The sequence below is a fragment of the Aricia agestis genome, chromosome 4 (genome assembly GCF_905147365.1).
Source record: "Aricia agestis chromosome 4, ilAriAges1.1, whole genome shotgun sequence".
NCBI lineage: Eukaryota > Metazoa > Arthropoda > Insecta > Lepidoptera > Lycaenidae > Aricia > Aricia agestis.
In genome coordinates this window covers 9,692,653-9,710,455 of record NC_056409.1, presented here as the reverse complement: position 1 = coordinate 9,710,455, position 17,803 = coordinate 9,692,653, and the positions used below count along the sequence as shown (strand labels likewise).

The 17,803-nt window shown below is 38.9% G+C and overlaps 1 protein-coding gene across 4 annotated transcripts in view; it reads left to right on the top strand.

The window, feature by feature from the left end:
- LOC121725862 (neurobeachin) overlaps positions 1-17,803 on the top strand; it is a 385,885-nt gene that overhangs the window by 78,222 nt on the left and 289,860 nt on the right. The gene's annotated exons all lie outside the window — the stretch shown is intronic.

The following is a 17,803-nucleotide window of genomic DNA, read 5'->3' as shown; positions in this document are numbered from 1 at the left end:
TATGTATTTTGTGCTGCTAATGCGGATTCGGTTAATAACAAGGAAATTCGTAGGACGTGGATTTTAGTTACTCGTATTATGTATTTTGTGCTGCTAATGCGGATTCGGTTAATAATAAGGAAATCCGTAGGACGTGGATTTTAGTTACTCGTATTGTGTATTTTGTGCTGCTAATGCGGATTCGGTTAATAATAAGGAAATCCGTAGGACGTGGATTTTAGTTACTCGTATTATGTATTTTGTGCTGCTAATGCGGATTCGGTTAATAATAAGGAAATCCGTAGGACGTGGATTTTAGTTACTCGTATTATGTATTTTGTGCTGCTAATGCGGATTCGGTTAATAATAAGGAAATCCGTAGGACGTGGATTTTAGTTACTCGTATTATGTATTTTGTGCTGCTAATGCGGATTCGGTTAATAATAAGGAAATCCGTAGGACGTGGATTTTAGTTACTCGTATTATGTATTTTGTGCTGCTAATGCGGATTCGGTTAATAATAAGGAAATCCGTAGGACGTGGATTTTAGGTACTCGTATTATGTATTTTGTGCTGCTACTGCGGATTCGGTTAATAATAAGGAAATCCGTAGGACGTGGATTTTAGTTACTCGTATTATGTATTTTGTGCTGCTAATGCGGATTCGGTTAATAATAAGGAAGTCCGTAGGACGTGGATTTTAGGTACTCGTATTATGTATTTTGTGCTGCTACTGCGGATTCGGTTAATAATAAGGAAATCCGTAGGACGTGGATTTTAGTTACTCGTATTATGTATTTTGTGCTGCTAATGCGGATTCGGTTAATAATAAGGAAATCCGTAGGACGTGGATTTTAGTTACTCGTATTATGTATTTTGTGCTGCTAATGCGGATTCGGTTAATAATAAGGAAATCCGTAGGACGTGGATTTTAGTTACTCGTATTATGTGTTTTGTGCTGCTAATGCAGATTCGGTAAATAATAAGGAATCGGACGTGGATTTTAACAACTTTCTGCCGCACCCAGAGACGAATATTAATTACCTACTTGTCAAACTCTTCATTAAAGTCCGTTAAATGTCTCTGAGTGTGGCCGTTAGTACTTGAAGGGTAAGTGGAACTTTGTTATATTATGTATAGGTAATGAAAGAGCTCAGCGGAGCTAAAATAGTCGCTTTGGAGAATCATAATATGATTCATTTTTTTTAAATCGCAAAATGGTCACTCTGCTTGCAATTCATGTCTAGTAATTCGCACTAATTTAACAATCGTCAGTTTGACAGTTTTAACAATTCATTTGCTGAATTGATTGAGAGGAATTGCTAAATGTGACTATTTTAGCCCCGCAGATTATGAAAACGTTTGTTTAGTCAGGCAATTATGGTATTTAGTGATGAGAGAGACTTATTAGTTAACTCTAAAATATAGGTATGAAATATCATTTCAAACTACGTGTTTTTGTATTCAATTATTTTGCGCTGAATTAAATAATGTTAGACGAAAGTCAAATAGCCGGTTTTCATATAGCTGACGGCGTAGTATTATGCGTTTAGAATAGCTTTAACTTTATTTTTAAAAAACTAAACCAATAAACGTACCTACTGTGAAATACGTTGAAAAACTGGGATTTGTTAATCTCAAGCGGCGATAGACATCCTTCCCATTTCTACTAATTTCATTTGACGATAGACAATAAAGCCCTGATTAGATTGATAGTGAGATTTAAGAATCTTATCCGATAGCAGATAAGACGTGAAACGGCCCCGTCTTGAGCTGAGTACTCAGTGGGCGACGGTGATATATGTAGGTAATCTTTGAAAAAAAAAACGTAAAAACTATGACCACTCGACGTTCATACAGACCACTACTCAAATAATCGGCCAAGTGCGAGTCGGACTCGCGCACGAAGGGTTCCGTACCATTATAGAGCAAAATAAGGCTATAAATTGTGTTTTTTGTATGGAAGCCCCTCTTATTTGTTTTATTTTATGTAATTATTATTATTAAATATTAAAGTACACATGATTTTGTGAAACACTCAAGTACCTATCTGTTGCCATTATTGATATAGAGCAATAAAGGCCAAAAAATCACGTTTGTTGTTTTTTTTTTTTAATGAAATAAGGGGGCAAACGAGCAAACGGGTCACCTGATGGAAAGCAACTTCCGTCGCCCATGGACACTCGCAGCATCAGAAGAGCTGCAAGTGCGTTGCCGGCCTTTTAAGAGGGAATAGGGTAATAGGGGAGGGTAGGGAAGGGAAGGGAATAGTTGAGGGTAGGGAAGGGAATAGGGTAGGGATTAGGGGATTGGGCCTCCGGTAAACTCACTCACTCGGCGAAACACAGCGCAAGCGCTGTTTCACGCCGGTTTTCTGTGAGAACGTGGTATTTATCCGGTCGAGCCGGCCCATTCGTGCCGAAGCATGGCTCTCCCACGTATAAATGTTGTATGAGATTTGAGAACCCTTAAATATTTAATTTATTTTGTTTTTAGTGTTTGTTGTTATAGCGGCAACAAAAATACATAACCTGTGAGAATTTCAACTCGCTAGCTATTACTGTTCTTGAGTTACAGCCTGGAGACAGACGGACAGACGGACAGACATCGAAGTCTAAAGTTTTTACCCTTCGGGTACGGAACCCTAAAAACTCCCCTTAGTTTAAAGTTTAGAGTCAAACTCTATTTTAGATAACTTCCTGAAACTTTTGGTATATACATGAGCATATATATACTTACCAAAAGTTTAGCTTTACAGTGACCGTCGTGGGACTCCCGGTGGGGGGTGGGGGGTGAAGGCCGCGCCCTGCCATACCCACTAAAACCCCAACGGTTCCTATACCTACTTTCCGCTTTAGGTAGAGCCATACACAACCGCGACCCTGCCAGCAGCTTTCCGGTGACCTAGGTAATCCTAGGTCACCGTAAAGCTCCCTTATGGGAGGGTAAAGCGGTCTTGTTGTATTGGTATTTGGTCCTCAAATTTTCCGCGACTCTTTTCATCGCATCTTCATCATCATCTTTTAGTGTCCCTCACTTGTTTTTGTCGTGTCGTGATTTCTAAGGCTAACCATATACACACGTTTTCCATATTCGATTTCCTAATGTGGAATTACGATTTGGAATTCCGTGACGCTAGCGCAAACGTTCGTTTTTTCACGCGTGAACGCGCCGGTTTGCACTTGAAACGTACGTGCGGAATTCGTTCCGTTCGGAAAAAAACGAACGTGTGCGGCAGTTTATGTATTCTCTACTGATTTCATACAGAAAACGAATTGGTAATCGATCATGTCATGTCCTCTTCTCAAACTTCAAACTGCTCGCGCTTATTCGTCGTATAGTGTGTAAGCACACCGACTGGCCGTTCGGAATGGCCCCGTATTACGGTCGCGTCTCGGTGATCTCGTAATGGAGGTAGCCCCGGGAAGGCCGAAAGCGATTCGCTTTATGTCGCTATTCTTTTTTTTTGTCTCCACTTTGGTATTGCATGTAGGTGCTTTCCGTTTTAAAACAGCGCTGCACTGTGCTGTCTGTGTTACATTTAATTTAAGCAATGCTGGTTGATGTAGATTGATTATTATGAGTAATATACTTAATGAACAATATCCCGCACGAAAAATCTTTTTGATGTGCAGGGGAAACCTTTTATGGGTGCCCCGGGTTGGGGATGTGCCTCAGTTATACTGAAGCACCCTAGGGGTTACCTAGTTTAACCCGGGGAAATCCCTTACCTTTGCGGGATAGAAAATTTTATTTATATAAAAAAATGAATTATACATTTTGTTAGTATCGCTAAAACTCGAGAACGGCTAAACTGATTTGGCTAATTTTAGTCTTGAAATAGACATTCGTGGAACTCCAGGGAAGATTTCATCACCGGTTCATAGTTATTTAATGATTTTAGAGCCTAACCTACGAGTACTTTTATGGAGATAGATTTAAATCACAAACTGTAATACTTGATAATATGTACATTGTACAGTATAAATAATATATGGAATATTTCACAAGATCAGTATTGAAATAAATAATAAAAAGGACACAAAGGACAAAGGGTTATGACAAAAAATTTCAACACAATATGTATTAAGATTACCATCGTTTACCTTTCTTATTTATGTCTTTCGAGTTAGTACGTTTTTTTCATCTTACAGGTATTTTGTTTATAGAATGTGTGATAGAAACCAATAATCTCTTATTTTTCTGCTGTCCATCACCTGACTCATTCAACGTGAATGATTCTGTACACGTCTTGATCAAACGCAACAAAAGACAACAGGCCATTAAATATTATGGCCCACGTCTGGTATGTTTTGATGGTCCTTCGATTTTTGTCTGAAATTGGAAAAGTTTTATCAGTGATCTGCGGCGGACATTCATCTCGGTCTTATGTTAGCGATAAAATAAATGAAGTTTTTTTATGAAGGAAAGACATTTCTTTAAAATTGTGACTTCAATGTAAAAAATATGGTATGCGGACAAAGTTGAGACTGGAGACCAATTTCACCGTGTGATATTATGATAATATTCATCTGAATCTTTCAAAGTTACAGAAAACACGAAGATTTGGTATGTACTTGTCTCCTATTTTGAGGAGAATCTCGTATAAAATTTTGCCCAATGGTAGTGAAATTGAGTAATTGGTACCTACTAATAAACTACGAATGCGAAAATTTAAAACACATGGCTGCAAATCTATCGATAACTTAAGTTAATGACGGTTTTCACATGCTTTATCCGAAAACCGTCATTTAATTAAATGTAGTGCGGTCGTTAGTCTATTTCGTTTCAATGGCAATTCTTTTATTGTAACTGTAAAAAGCTTGAGCCACACCTGTGTTTTATTTAAACGGAATAGGCAAATGGCTACAGGCGTGCTAGTTTCGCCAGTTTAAACCATTACTTTGTAGCATGTGTGAATAAAAATGAATTTGCTAGAGCGTTTGGTTTTGTCACATATGTACCTCTTTTGAACCATATTGTAAGAGTAATAAGAGCGAAAAGCGGATTCATCTGAGCCGGAAAACAGTAACGAGTGAATATGTTTATTTTGCCCACAGCGCAAATGTAATTGAGTGCTGTCACCACATACATAGATCATGATAGATACCGCATGCGTATGTACTTCGCGTGCCATATCGCGTTCCCAAACGACGAGCAATGCTCGTCTTTCGAAAGTTTGTTCTTTAGTCTGCTATCGGAATCGGACGTCAATCGGAATTTTAAAAATGTCTAAATGCCTAAAAGTGCCGTATATAGCTGTAGAAATTCAAATAGAAACCTTAGCCTAGATAATGGACAAGTTTCATATCATCGGTAGTAGGAAAAAATGGCACGCTCGTTTTCATACAAATGGAGCGACATGCGGTATCTATCTTGATCTATGTCTGTGGCTGTCACCTAAAAGTGGAATTTGCATAGCCGCTAGCCGCCGAGGTAGCATTTTATTTTGTTGATTACGGCAAAGTGTTAGTTTTCGAGTACATCACAATATGTTTTGTTTGTTTTCGTAGCACGTGTGATTTTTCGCAGTAAGTATTGTACAATGAGGGTTATAAAAACATAACCCTATTTATTTTTAGTCAGGTAAAACTATAGGTTGTTTTTGTTAAAAAATCCACTAAAACTATTTAAAACAATTAAAAAAATATACTTTTTGTAAAAACTTTTTATCAAATATAAAAACTTAGGTAAACTATGTCTTTGATACTTTGTAATTTGAACATAAAAAAATATTAGAATTTTCTGAATTGCATTGCATATTCGGTTTCAGCTAGTTTCAGGTAAGGGGTTGTGTGTTGTGAAATTAGGGAGGTCGAGGATCGGAGTGCGGACATTTTCCGCATCCATGCCCACTCGCGGATACCAAGTTAGATGAGTTTTTCGTCGAAACTGCCGCGGTATAATTGGAAACACGCCTGATCCAGAGCTTACTTCGTTCTGAAGCCCCGTCTTTGTTTTTATTGTGCCGAGCTCCTTTATATATATACCGGGGGACTACTAGTTCAAGAAAATTAAATTCAAATGTATGGAAAATTTGGCAGGATATTTAGGTTACAGAGTAAAGTTAAATTAAATCTACCCCCCCCCCCCCCCCCCCCCTCCGGGCTGTGCCTCACAACCCCCCTCCCTCGCCACCCACGCGCCCTCGAATATGTCCCGAATCGTGGTATTTTCCACTTAAATAAGAAACCGTACAAGATACATAGAAAGTATGTACGTTTAGCTCACCGATGACGGCTACTGGCAAGGGCGTCGTCGCCATCTGATGGCGCAGGGGGGGGGCTAACGGCTGAACGGGTTGGGCTAATTTTAGTCTTAAAATATTCGTAGAAGTCCAGAGAAGGTTTTAAAGTGACACGAAGTTCACCGGGACAGCTAGTTTATAATATTTGTCGTTTAATGGAACTAATAATATAATTTGGTGTTTGTATTTTCTGTCATCAGTGATCACTTGTTATTGAAAAGCGCATACAGATTGGGTTGCTACTAGGAGCGCAGCGCTGCGAGTAGTAACTATCAAAAAGATGCTGTGGCTTGCGTGTACTGTGTACATGCGGGATTGAGGGCGAATACTCGATAGTCGATACTGTACCATAAAAGATTAATCTTACTGTATAAATATTTAAGTTTTAAAATATAACATATAGTTAAACACCACAATTATAGACCAACAAACATTTCGGAAATAACCTCTATTAGCAATTTAATTCCAAAATGCCAATCGCTTTGATTGAAAATTGATTGTAAAATTTTACGGCGTCGTTCTCTACTGATGGTTGGCAATTATTCGAGTCTTTAGAATCACAAGCGGGGGGGCTCATTGAGATTCGAATAAAAATATTTTACAATCGAGAAAAATAATAATTGAGATCGTCGTGAGCTCGAGTCGAGTTTGCGAATTCAGAGACGAAATCGTTCCGTTTAATAATCCGCGTAATTAAGGCGTTCTTTCAAAAAGCCGGGATAAAAACTCGCGGTACGAGACTATTGGGCTGTCAAAGCACTTGTATTCAGTCGCCGCGCTGCCGAAATGAGCGCTAAATAGGCCGGCTCGACGAAAAATAAGAGTCCCTACTTTTTGAAAATAAGTAATCGCTCGCTCTTCCACGCCCTTCAGAAACGTCCGAAATTAGCGCGAATAAATACCACACTGACTGTTTGGGTGATCTCGTCAATATTTTAATAATCTTTTTATACGAAAACAATCTTTAAATGTAAAGGTATTTAAATATCTTTCAAATCGTCAAAAGTTAACGAGAATAACGCGAGAACATAGCATTAACTATGTTCTCGCGTTATTCTCGTTAACTCGAATGTATGCACATATTCGCGTTTAAGTCTTTCACATAGCGTTTGATAGTTGATATGTTTATTGTTATTGATACATAACATAACGGCCGAACTCGGAAGGGTTTTATGATACTTAAATGTTTTTGTCAAACTCATATTGTAAATGAAAATTAGGTAAGCAATCATTCAATATCTCTGAGAGTGCAGACGTAAATTACGTTTTGAGTAGTAAAATAGGGTACTATGTAAATATATTTTATTCTATAGTCAAATAATTTTGTTCAATAGAATATTCAATAATTTTGTATTTCTGAAAACTTTGGTAATCGAGGTATCTATTGGCAATATTTTGGTCGGTGCAGTGCACATGCGGTCTGCACTGCGGCACTATTACGTGATCTGGTACACATATCGCCACTTGAAGGCGAAAGTTTGAACATAAAAGGGACTTTTTAACTTTCTTGATTTTGTTTTTATTCATTTTTCTACAAATTTGGGCTAGTATCATAATATTTATACGCGAACGAAAAACTTTGTAACCCTTTTTACGAAAAATGGGGAAACGTAGGTGCATGAAATTTTACACAGTTATAGTTTATATGGTGAAGGAGTGCATCGAACTAATATTATTTTGAAATTATGCTTTTATCATACATTTTTTAACAAATAAAACATTACACACACTACAACACACACACACATGAGAAATGACAGATTTTTGAGTGAAAAGCCTATACATATGAATTATACTCTTTTATTTATGGTTGAAGTCTGTTGACAACAAGCTGACAAATTGAAAATGGATTATAGTTTTTTTATTGAATCTTAGATACTATTAGACAATGCTTACACGGCCAGTTCAGACTGGCCGACTGATCTCAGGATCAGCTGACAGCTGTCCCAGAGACAAGAGTTGTCCTAATGTAGTTGAAACAAAGGTCGAATTTCGACCATTGGGCGATCTCTAGTTATTATAGTTTTATAAAACACGACAAAAATAATTTCAAAAGCAATAAAACCGCCCACATGTCTTTTAATTTCATCATACGCTTTCGGATGCAGGAAATAAAATACTACCCCTAACAAAATATATTCGCAACCAAACAATATTATTCGCACAGCGGTACCAGGGACACATAATATCAGCGGCAGTTTCATCCGCAATTTTGCAGGAGGCGTTCATCCGCACGAAAAAAGGGCGAGGGTGCGACAAATTCAAATTATATGTTTTAAAGATTCACATCCCTTCGGCACGGGCCCCCATGCCCAGTGTCAACGATATTGATTTATTAGGTACTACTAACCCGTGACCACTTCGCTGGGTGGTAAAAATGAAAAACATACTTGTAATGATTTCTTAAGTTTACGCGAGTATCACTCATGATATTATAAGGTTGAAACACTTACGGATTTTGTCGCGGAGCACTTTTATTAATCCCGACGTTTCGGCTGCTTTACAGCTTGTGATGATGATAATGATGAGGTCCATAATAAGAGATTTTTTATTTTCAAAAATCATTTTTAACCCCCGACAAAAAAGAGGGGTGTTATAAGTTTGACGTGTCTGTCTGTCGGTCTGTCTGTCTGTCTGTCTGTCTGTCTGTCTGTCTGTCTGTCTGTCTGTCTGTCCGTGGCATCGTAGCATCCAAACGCGTGGACCGATTTTGATCTAGTTTTTTTTTGTTTGAAAGCTGACTTAATTGAGAGTGTTCTTAGCTATAGTTCATCATGATCAACCTGCTCCGTGCTGAAAAATCGCGGTTCATCTGGTTCGTGAAGGGCCGATTAGCAACTTGCAGTCGTTTGGTGGGCTTTATTGCATTCTAGTTCGTGACATTTATGAATATTTACACATTAATGGAAAGTTGACCTGGTGCTGCAGCATCACCTGGTAATCAATAGGATACCCAACTCCTCACCAATTTTAATTGCGACAACTAGTAAGACGTATATAACCAATACATCTTTGCATGCTGCTGCTGCAGCATCACCTGGATTCTATAGGAGCTAAGTGGAGGTTTCATGTTTGAACTCATATTGATGGCCTCATCCAAAAGGACATTCATAGATGGTATTCATTGGGATATAATATGATCCTGTTGATAGGAATTATTCTACACTATAACCAACACTTGAGTTTAAAAAGCATGAAATAAGATTAAATAAAGAAATTAAAAAAAAAACCCCGCCAAACAACTTTAAAAAGTAATAAAATAATATATTTTACTGGCTTTAAGTTTAAATAATTCCTAAGTGTAAAGTGATATCTTAGTCCATAATAATTGTTGTCAAGGTGTGTCGGGGGACCGCTAATGTAGATGTTTGATTTCACATAACATTATAGTTTAAGGGTCAGTTTTCAGCTAACCAAATCGAGACAATCAGTGACATGGCGATACAAAATGCAAAAGACACTGTTGGCGGTCCCCCGACACACCGTGACAGCAATTAAGAACTAAAATATCACTTTACACTTAGGAATTATTTAAACTTAAAGCCAGTAAAATTTCATTACTTTTTAAAGTTGTTTGGCGGGGTTATTTTTAAATTTCTTAATTTTATTTCATTTTAAACAAAATGTTTCATCCGAAAACATTTAAGTTGTAAGTTAGATATAATATTTTCGATTTAACATACATTTTTAATTTTGTAATATTAGTAGGATTAAATTGTGGTCTTTATTAAAAAGGTTCGTTCCCTCCCATTTCTAAATCTGGGGTACTTTCTGTACACAAGCCGCGTTCTCTTTGTGGAAATTTAATAACCCGCAAATCGTAGGTCTTTTCATCAGCCGAAATTAAAATTCGTATTTTTTAATTTCGTCGGCTAATGACGCATTCACTATCATTAGCTTAATGATGTTTTTGTGTAAAAAGTATTTTCTCTAAATTGTGAAGCAAATTTTTCTGTCGTAAAAATGTTTTTAAAAACGGACTGAAAAATATATTTAAGCCGGAGCGAGTTTTAATAAAACCAATGTTTTTGCTGTGGTTGTTTTAGTTTTGGTTAAAGTTTTTGTTATTTCAGATGCAGAATTTTTGTTTTGTATTTATTTTTAGGGAACATATTAAATTATTGAGGAAAGAAAATGTTAAAAACATCCTGCAAGTTTTTAATTATTGAAAAAGTTTTTTTCAGTCAATGAAAATGCATTAAAATATAACGCCGTACTTTCAAATACAACAAAGTTTGCGTCTCAGGGTTTGGATTAAAAGAGAGTAAATTTAATTAAGTTCACCTTAACGGTTTGCCGGGAAGTTAGTCGAGATTTCATTACGAGGATCACGTCGGAGCTGCGAGCCGGGGAAGGGCGCGCCCTACTCCCTAGTCCCTACTACTCTCGACCTATACGATATTTCTTCGAAACTCCTTTTGAAATTTGATCATAAAAGTTGTAATACCTCATAAACCAACTCATACCAATCATTCCTCCTGCAACTTTTCGCCATCGCCCCACGCGAAAAATGTACCATCCTCATCACCTTGATTAGTGACAGTCTTCCACCGTGCGTTTTTCGCGTAACTTCCTACGACGCACTATAAAACTCTAGAATGAACTGTCACCAGCGGTATTTCCGGACCTATACGATCTGCAAACCTTCAAGATGAGAGCGTATTCTCTCTTAAAAGGCCGGCAACGCACATGCAGCTTTTCTGATGTTAAGGGTGTCCATGGGCGGCTGTAGTTGCTTTCCATCAGGTGACCCGTTTGCTCGTTTGCCCCCTTACTTTCATAAAAAAAAATATTTGAAGTTGTGGGTGTTGGTGGTAATACAATTGAGTTCTGTACTCTAATTCTACTTTTTAATCACCAAATGTTTTATTGTTGACTATGGGAGGTGCGGTGACAGCGTAGACGAGTGTTAGGCAGAGTCAATAATTTAACACAATTCACTAAAACTTTCGTTTATTAAACAGTTAATTAGCGAATACAGTTCACACTAAACCACACACCATATTTTAAGAAGGAGAAAGATATAAGGATTATAGTCTATTAATTAATAACTAACGCGGACCAAATATATTAAGATCGCGTAAGAAATAATTGTCGCGGCGAGGCAGCAAGCGACACGGGTTCAACGTACGAAGGTGAATTTCCGACTAAAGTGGCAAGGTGACCGAACGCGGCGTGCTGCGCTCGCACATCTAGCGATAAGAACTCGCTAGGTACTTAAGGGTGAGTGCAGCGCGGCGCGGCGGTCCTGTGACGTAACGTGTTTACTATGCAAACGAAGTTTATAAAATATTAATAATTTAAGTAATAGTTAATGTTAATGTTTGGATTTAGTGTTTTTATTATTTTAATCTTATTTTAACGAATGAATGAAATTTAGAACTTTTGTAAATATTTTATTTCTAATTATTGTGTGTATAATGTATATATTTAAATTAATTTTATTAAATAAATATACTTATGTGTGTGTTGTGTATGTATAGGCATATAATGTATTATGCCACATCACTCCCCCCCAGAGGCCGTCACTGCGGACGATAAAAATCAGGGAAGCGAACTACTCGACCAGATCTTGTACGTTTTAGTTGATCCGGGATTAAAATTTCAGGATCCGATGAGGAATCGTCACCAGGACTTGCAGAGCGAGGATGCTCGGAAGTAGAAGAGGTCGGAGGGTCAACCAGTGTATAGGCCGGTTTCAGGCGGTCAATACTCACTGTGACGCTCTTCCCTTTGACGAGTATCTTAAATGTTTTACTACCTCGTTGTAGTACTAGAAATGGGCCTAAATAAGGAGGCTGTAATGAACCACGCACTGTGTCATCTCTAATAAAAACATGACTGGCAGTGCTGAGGTCCCGATATACAAAGATTTTATTCTTTGAATGGCGTGATGCTGGTGAAGGTCTCAATTTGGAGACGAATTGGTGAAGTCGAGATGTAAAATCGGATATATCTGTACTCTGATGTAGCGAGGTTTGGAAAAACTCCCCAGGTAATCTCAACGGCTCACCATAGACCAACTCAGCAGAAGACGTTTTGAGATCGTCTTTAAATGCACTTCTTATACCTAACAGCACAAGGGGTAAAGTGTCAACCCAATTTGCATCAGCGTGGCACATTATTGCCGCCTTTAACTGGCGATGGAAACGTTCCACGAGGCCATTAGAAGCAGGATAATACGCGGTTGTTCTCCGATGCTTGAATCCAATCGCTTTTCCAAGATATTGGAAAAGCGAAGATTCAAACTGTCGGCCGCGATCAGTTACAATATCCATTGGACATCCAAACCTGGATATCCATGATATTAACGCCTTTCCTACTGTTTCTGCTGTGATGTCGCACATAGGTGTGACCTCTGGCCATCGTGTGAACCTATCCACCGCCGTTAAACAATAACGGTAACCCTGTGAAACAGGAAGAGGGCCAATAATGTCCACGTGAATAAATGAAAAACGTGTGCGAGGTATATCGAACATGCCCAATGGAGAGGACACGTGGCGATACACCTTAGCTCGTTGACAGGACAAGCAATGACGAGTCCATTCACGACAGTCTTTTCTGACACCCGGCCAAACGAAACGGTCTGCTACAAGTTTGGCTGTGGCATTTGCGCCAGGGTGACTAAAACTGTGGAAACTGTCGAAAACTTGCCTTCTAAAAGGTTTAGTGACAAAAGGCCTGGGAACAGAAATACTGACGTCACAGTAAAGTTCTGTTTCACGATCAGGGATCTTAATCTTTTTAATGCATAACGAAGATTCAACTCTCAAAAATTTAGCAAGCTCTTCATCAGAAGCTTGCGATGCAGCTAACGATTCAAAATCAATAGGTGCATGAATTTCTTCGATACGCGAAAGGGGATCGGCAACTATATTGTCTTTTCCTTTTATATATCGAATGTCAGTCGTAAATTGCGAGATGAAATCTAAATGACGAAATTGTCTGGGTGAACAATTAACCTTTCTTTCCGAAAAAGCGAAGCTCAGAGGTTTATGGTCGGTGTATACGACAAAATGCCTTGCCTCAAGCATGTGACGAAAATATTTTATACTTTCGTATATCGCCAAAAGCTCGCGATCATATGGCGAGTATTTTTGTTGAGCGGGGCTTAGCTTCCGCGAAAAGAAAGCAAGAGGCTGCCAAACATTATTTTTAAATTGCTGCAATACTGCACCCATTGCCTGGTCGGACGCGTCCGTTACTAGGGCGAGCTCGGCCTGACAATCCGGGTGAGCAAGTAATGCAGCATTGACTAGACTATCTTTGCATTTATTAAAAGCAATAAGAGACTCACCAGAAATGTCAACTGCCTGAGAAGACTTGACACAGCCAGTAAGTAAGGCATTTAAAGGTGCCTGAAAGTTAGCTGAATTTGGAAGGAAACGTCTGTAGAAATTCAGCATTCCCAAATATCTTCTGAGCTGTCTCACTGTTTTAGGTACTGGGAAATCCTTTATGGCTTGCACCTTGGACTCCAATGGCTTAGTACCTAAAGCAGAAATGGTGTAACCTAAAAATGAGACTTCAGAAGCTCCAAAAACGCGTTTAGAAGTATTAATGACAACACCATACTCTTTCAGACGGCTAAATATTTGGTGAAGGTGTGCCTCGTGCTGCTCTTCGTTTTCTGAAAATATAAGGAAATCATCCACGTAACAATAACAGAAATCTAGGCCTCTAGTGACTTCATCAACGAACCTCTGAAAAGTTTGTCCCGCATTCCTAAGACCAAAGGTCATAAAGGGGAATTCATATAGTCCAAATGGTGTCGTTATAGCTGTTTTCTGAATATCAGGCTCAAAAACAGGAATCTGATTGTAGGCTTTCATCAAATCGATTTTGGAGAACACTTTACAACCAGAAATACTATGTGTGAAGTCGTGTATATGCCTAATAGGGTAACGGTCTGGTATCGTCCGCGCGTTAAGCATGCGATAATCACCGCAGGGACGCCAGCCGTTATCCTTCTTATGTGCAAGGTGCAGCGGGGAAGCCCAAGGGCTTTCCGAAGGACGCGCTGTACCTTCACTAAGCATAAGCTCGAACTCACTCTTGGCAATTTTAAGTTTATCCGGGGCCAGACGCCTAGGAGTACATGAAATAGGTGGGCCCGGTGTAGTCCTAATGTGATGAACCGTATTATGTTTAGGGAAAACTACCGAGCCTGATGGGCGTGTAATTTCAGGATACCTGCTTAATATTTCGTGGTATCGCGTGCTGCCTGTCGAGACCTTAACAGAAAAAATATTAACATTTGCAATAGAAGCAACAGCGGAAAGAGTAGTTGTATTATCTATAAGGCGTTGATGACGACAATCTACAATTAAATTAAAATGACATAAAAAATCAACACTAATTATTGGCTTGGTAACATTAGCCACTACAAAATTCCATACAAAATTTCGCCTTAAACCTAAATTTAAACTAAGCTTAACAGTACCAAAAGTGTCTATTGCGGATCCATTGGCAGCACTGAGTTGGAAACCAGTTTTAGCACGGCGTTCACGAAGTAAAGAATGAGGGTACACGCACAAGTCACTGCCAGTGTCTATCAAAAATTGTACCTTCGAACAGCGGTCGATCACGAAGAGGCGACTCGAAGCGGTCGGACAGTCGGTAGTCGCCATCACTGACTGCCGAAGGCGTTTCCCACCTTATCAGCAACAAAGTCACAAGGCTTAATGCATCTGTGAGCCTTCTTCCCAAATTTGGCATGGTACCAGCATAACGGATGCTTATTGTAGTTAGAAGAAGAACGCTGTCGTTGTCGTGAACTGGAACGGTTACGCTCGCGCGGTCTGGAGCGCGAGGTAGTACAGCATGAGGCTCTGGTATGGGACTCAAGTTTGAGTGTGAGCTCCTTGACCATCTTCTTCAGCTCTGCAATCTCGTTACTGCTACTAGACTGCGAAGTACCGGTCGACATAGCAGCAACAGTATACGGTGACGCCAACTCCTGGATACGGTCTGCCAGATCTGCCAATTGCTCCAAAGTATCGGAGTCTCGAGATACGAGAACGGTCTGGATATTGTGAGGAAGCCGATTAGTCCATATAGACTTCAATAAATTATCTGACACGGAATGTCCACCAAGGTCCTGTAGATGGCGTAAGAATTGGGACGGTTTCCGGTCGCCAAGCTCCTCGTGAATCAACAGCTGTTTTACTTTCTTTTCGTGGGACGCAGAAAGTCTTTTAATCAATTCTTGTTTTATTTTTTCGTAGCGGTCCGTTGAAGGAGGTGCTACGATTATATCTTTAACCGACTTAGCGTACTGAATGTCTAAATTTGTGACAACATTCGTGAATTTTATGTGGTCGTCCGTTATTTTTTGTACGTCGAACTGACCTTCGATCATCGCGAACCACAGCTCCGGGTCATCGGGAGAAAATGGTGGAACTTTAATTTTAAAGTTCGACGACGATGTCGTGTCGGATCCGTCACGTATCGTGTGACCGCGCGCCTCCGGAGCACGTTGCGCCCGGCGCGTCACATTTTTGTCACCATCACTTTCACTCATGTTTGTAATAGTTTATAATCCTTAAAAGTGTTCCCGGGGTCACCAGTTATGGGGGGTGCGGTGACAGCGTAGACGAGTGTTAGGCAGAGTCAATAATTTAACACAATTCACTAAAACTTTCGTTTATTAAACAGTTAATTAGCGAATACAGTTCACACTAAACCACACACCATATTTTAAGAAGGAGAAAGATATAAGGATTATAGTCTATTAATTAATAACTAACGCGGACCAAATATATTAAGATCGCGTAAGAAATAATTGTCGCGGCGAGGCAGCAAGCGACACGGGTTCAACGTACGAAGGTGAATTTCCGACTAAAGTGGCAAGGTGACCGAACGCGGCGTGCTGCGCTCGCACATCTAGCGATAAGAACTCGCTAGGTACTTAAGGGTGAGTGCAGCGCGGCGCGGCGGTCCTGTGACGTAACGTGTTTACTATGCAAACGAAGTTTATAAAATATTAATAATTTAAGTAATAGTTAATGTTAATGTTTGGATTTAGTGTTTTTATTATTTTAATCTTATTTTAACGAATGAATGAAATTTAGAACTTTTGTAAATATTTTATTTCTAATTATTGTGTGTATAATGTATATATTTAAATTAATTTTATTAAATAAATATACTTATGTGTGTGTTGTGTATGTATAGGCATATAATGTATTATGCCACATGACAATACCATTTTATAGTTTTATCTTATCTTATATCTTTAAACGAGCAATTCTTGTATACTTTCGCTCCAACGATTTTCATGAAATTTGGTATATAGGGGGTTTCGGGGGCGATAAATCGATCTAGCTAGGAATCATTTTTAGAAAATGTCATTTTATTCGTGTTTTATTGAATACCGAGCAAAGCTCGGTCAAATAGCTAGTTATTTTTAAAAGCAAACGGATTATTGAATTACTGTTGCTGTTTTAAAATAGTTGAATCGGAGTACTGTTCTGTCACTTCTTTATTGAATTAACTTTGACAGTAGGCACAGGATATAGGATACCTAGTGTTACTAAAACTGTTGGTCGCGATATCGTGAATAATATAATTTGTCATGAACGAGAGAAAATACTAAGGGTGGCCAAACATTTTGATATACCAAATTACCAATTACCACACTGACCTTTATCAACATGTAAGAAAATCCCTGTCTGCATCAATTACTATTTTACTAGTAAGAATTAGCAGCAAGCAGACGATAATGATGATGGCGTTGGTGCTTCAAGCGGCCTGCATCACAAGTAGCGATTACTCGCCGGCTCATTTCCCGCCTAATTACACTTGTTATACGTCAAGCCTCAAGACTCAACACTCAAGGCGGCGAGTAATGGATTTAATTTTTTCCACGCCTACAACGCAGCCTTAAGTTTTTACTTGAGGTAAGTATGGACTGTAGAACTATAAATTCTACTGCAAGAAATATGAATATTATATAGGTAGATTTTCAAGTGATAAACTAGGGTAAAAATTCTCTATTATGTGTTTCTCTTGAACCATGGAGACGACATGAAAATCTTTAGCGTAAGTTTTAAAAATCTACTACATAGGCAAGCGCTATCCTCTTTGTCTAGAGTCTAGACTCTACGCAGACTTCGCTCCAACTGAACTATGCTAGCGTCATGAAAGCCCAGATTATTATTTAGAACCACAAAATGTGTTAATCTAAAATATTGTAAACGAATTTGTCACACCATTTTGTATTGTGATTTTGTCACTGCTTAATTTAGTAGGTCGGTAACTCGGTATTCAAATGAGGATGTTTATCAGAGTCAGGGGCATTCTGTGGGGCGGGGCCCCGCGTGGGGCACCACTCAGGGGCACCAGCCACCAGTTCATCGGAGACAAAGCCTCGCGGGTGACTAACGGCCCGCAATTATGTCGCCGGACCATTAAACATTATTTCATGAAAATTGCGATCTGATTAATTTACTTTACAGACGATTTTAAATGTTATTGTAGACTGTAGTCTGTAGAGTAGTAGGTATTTTGTGATAATACAAGGTGTAACATAAGTTATAACACTTTAGGGCGCGTAATATATCCCATAAATAGAGT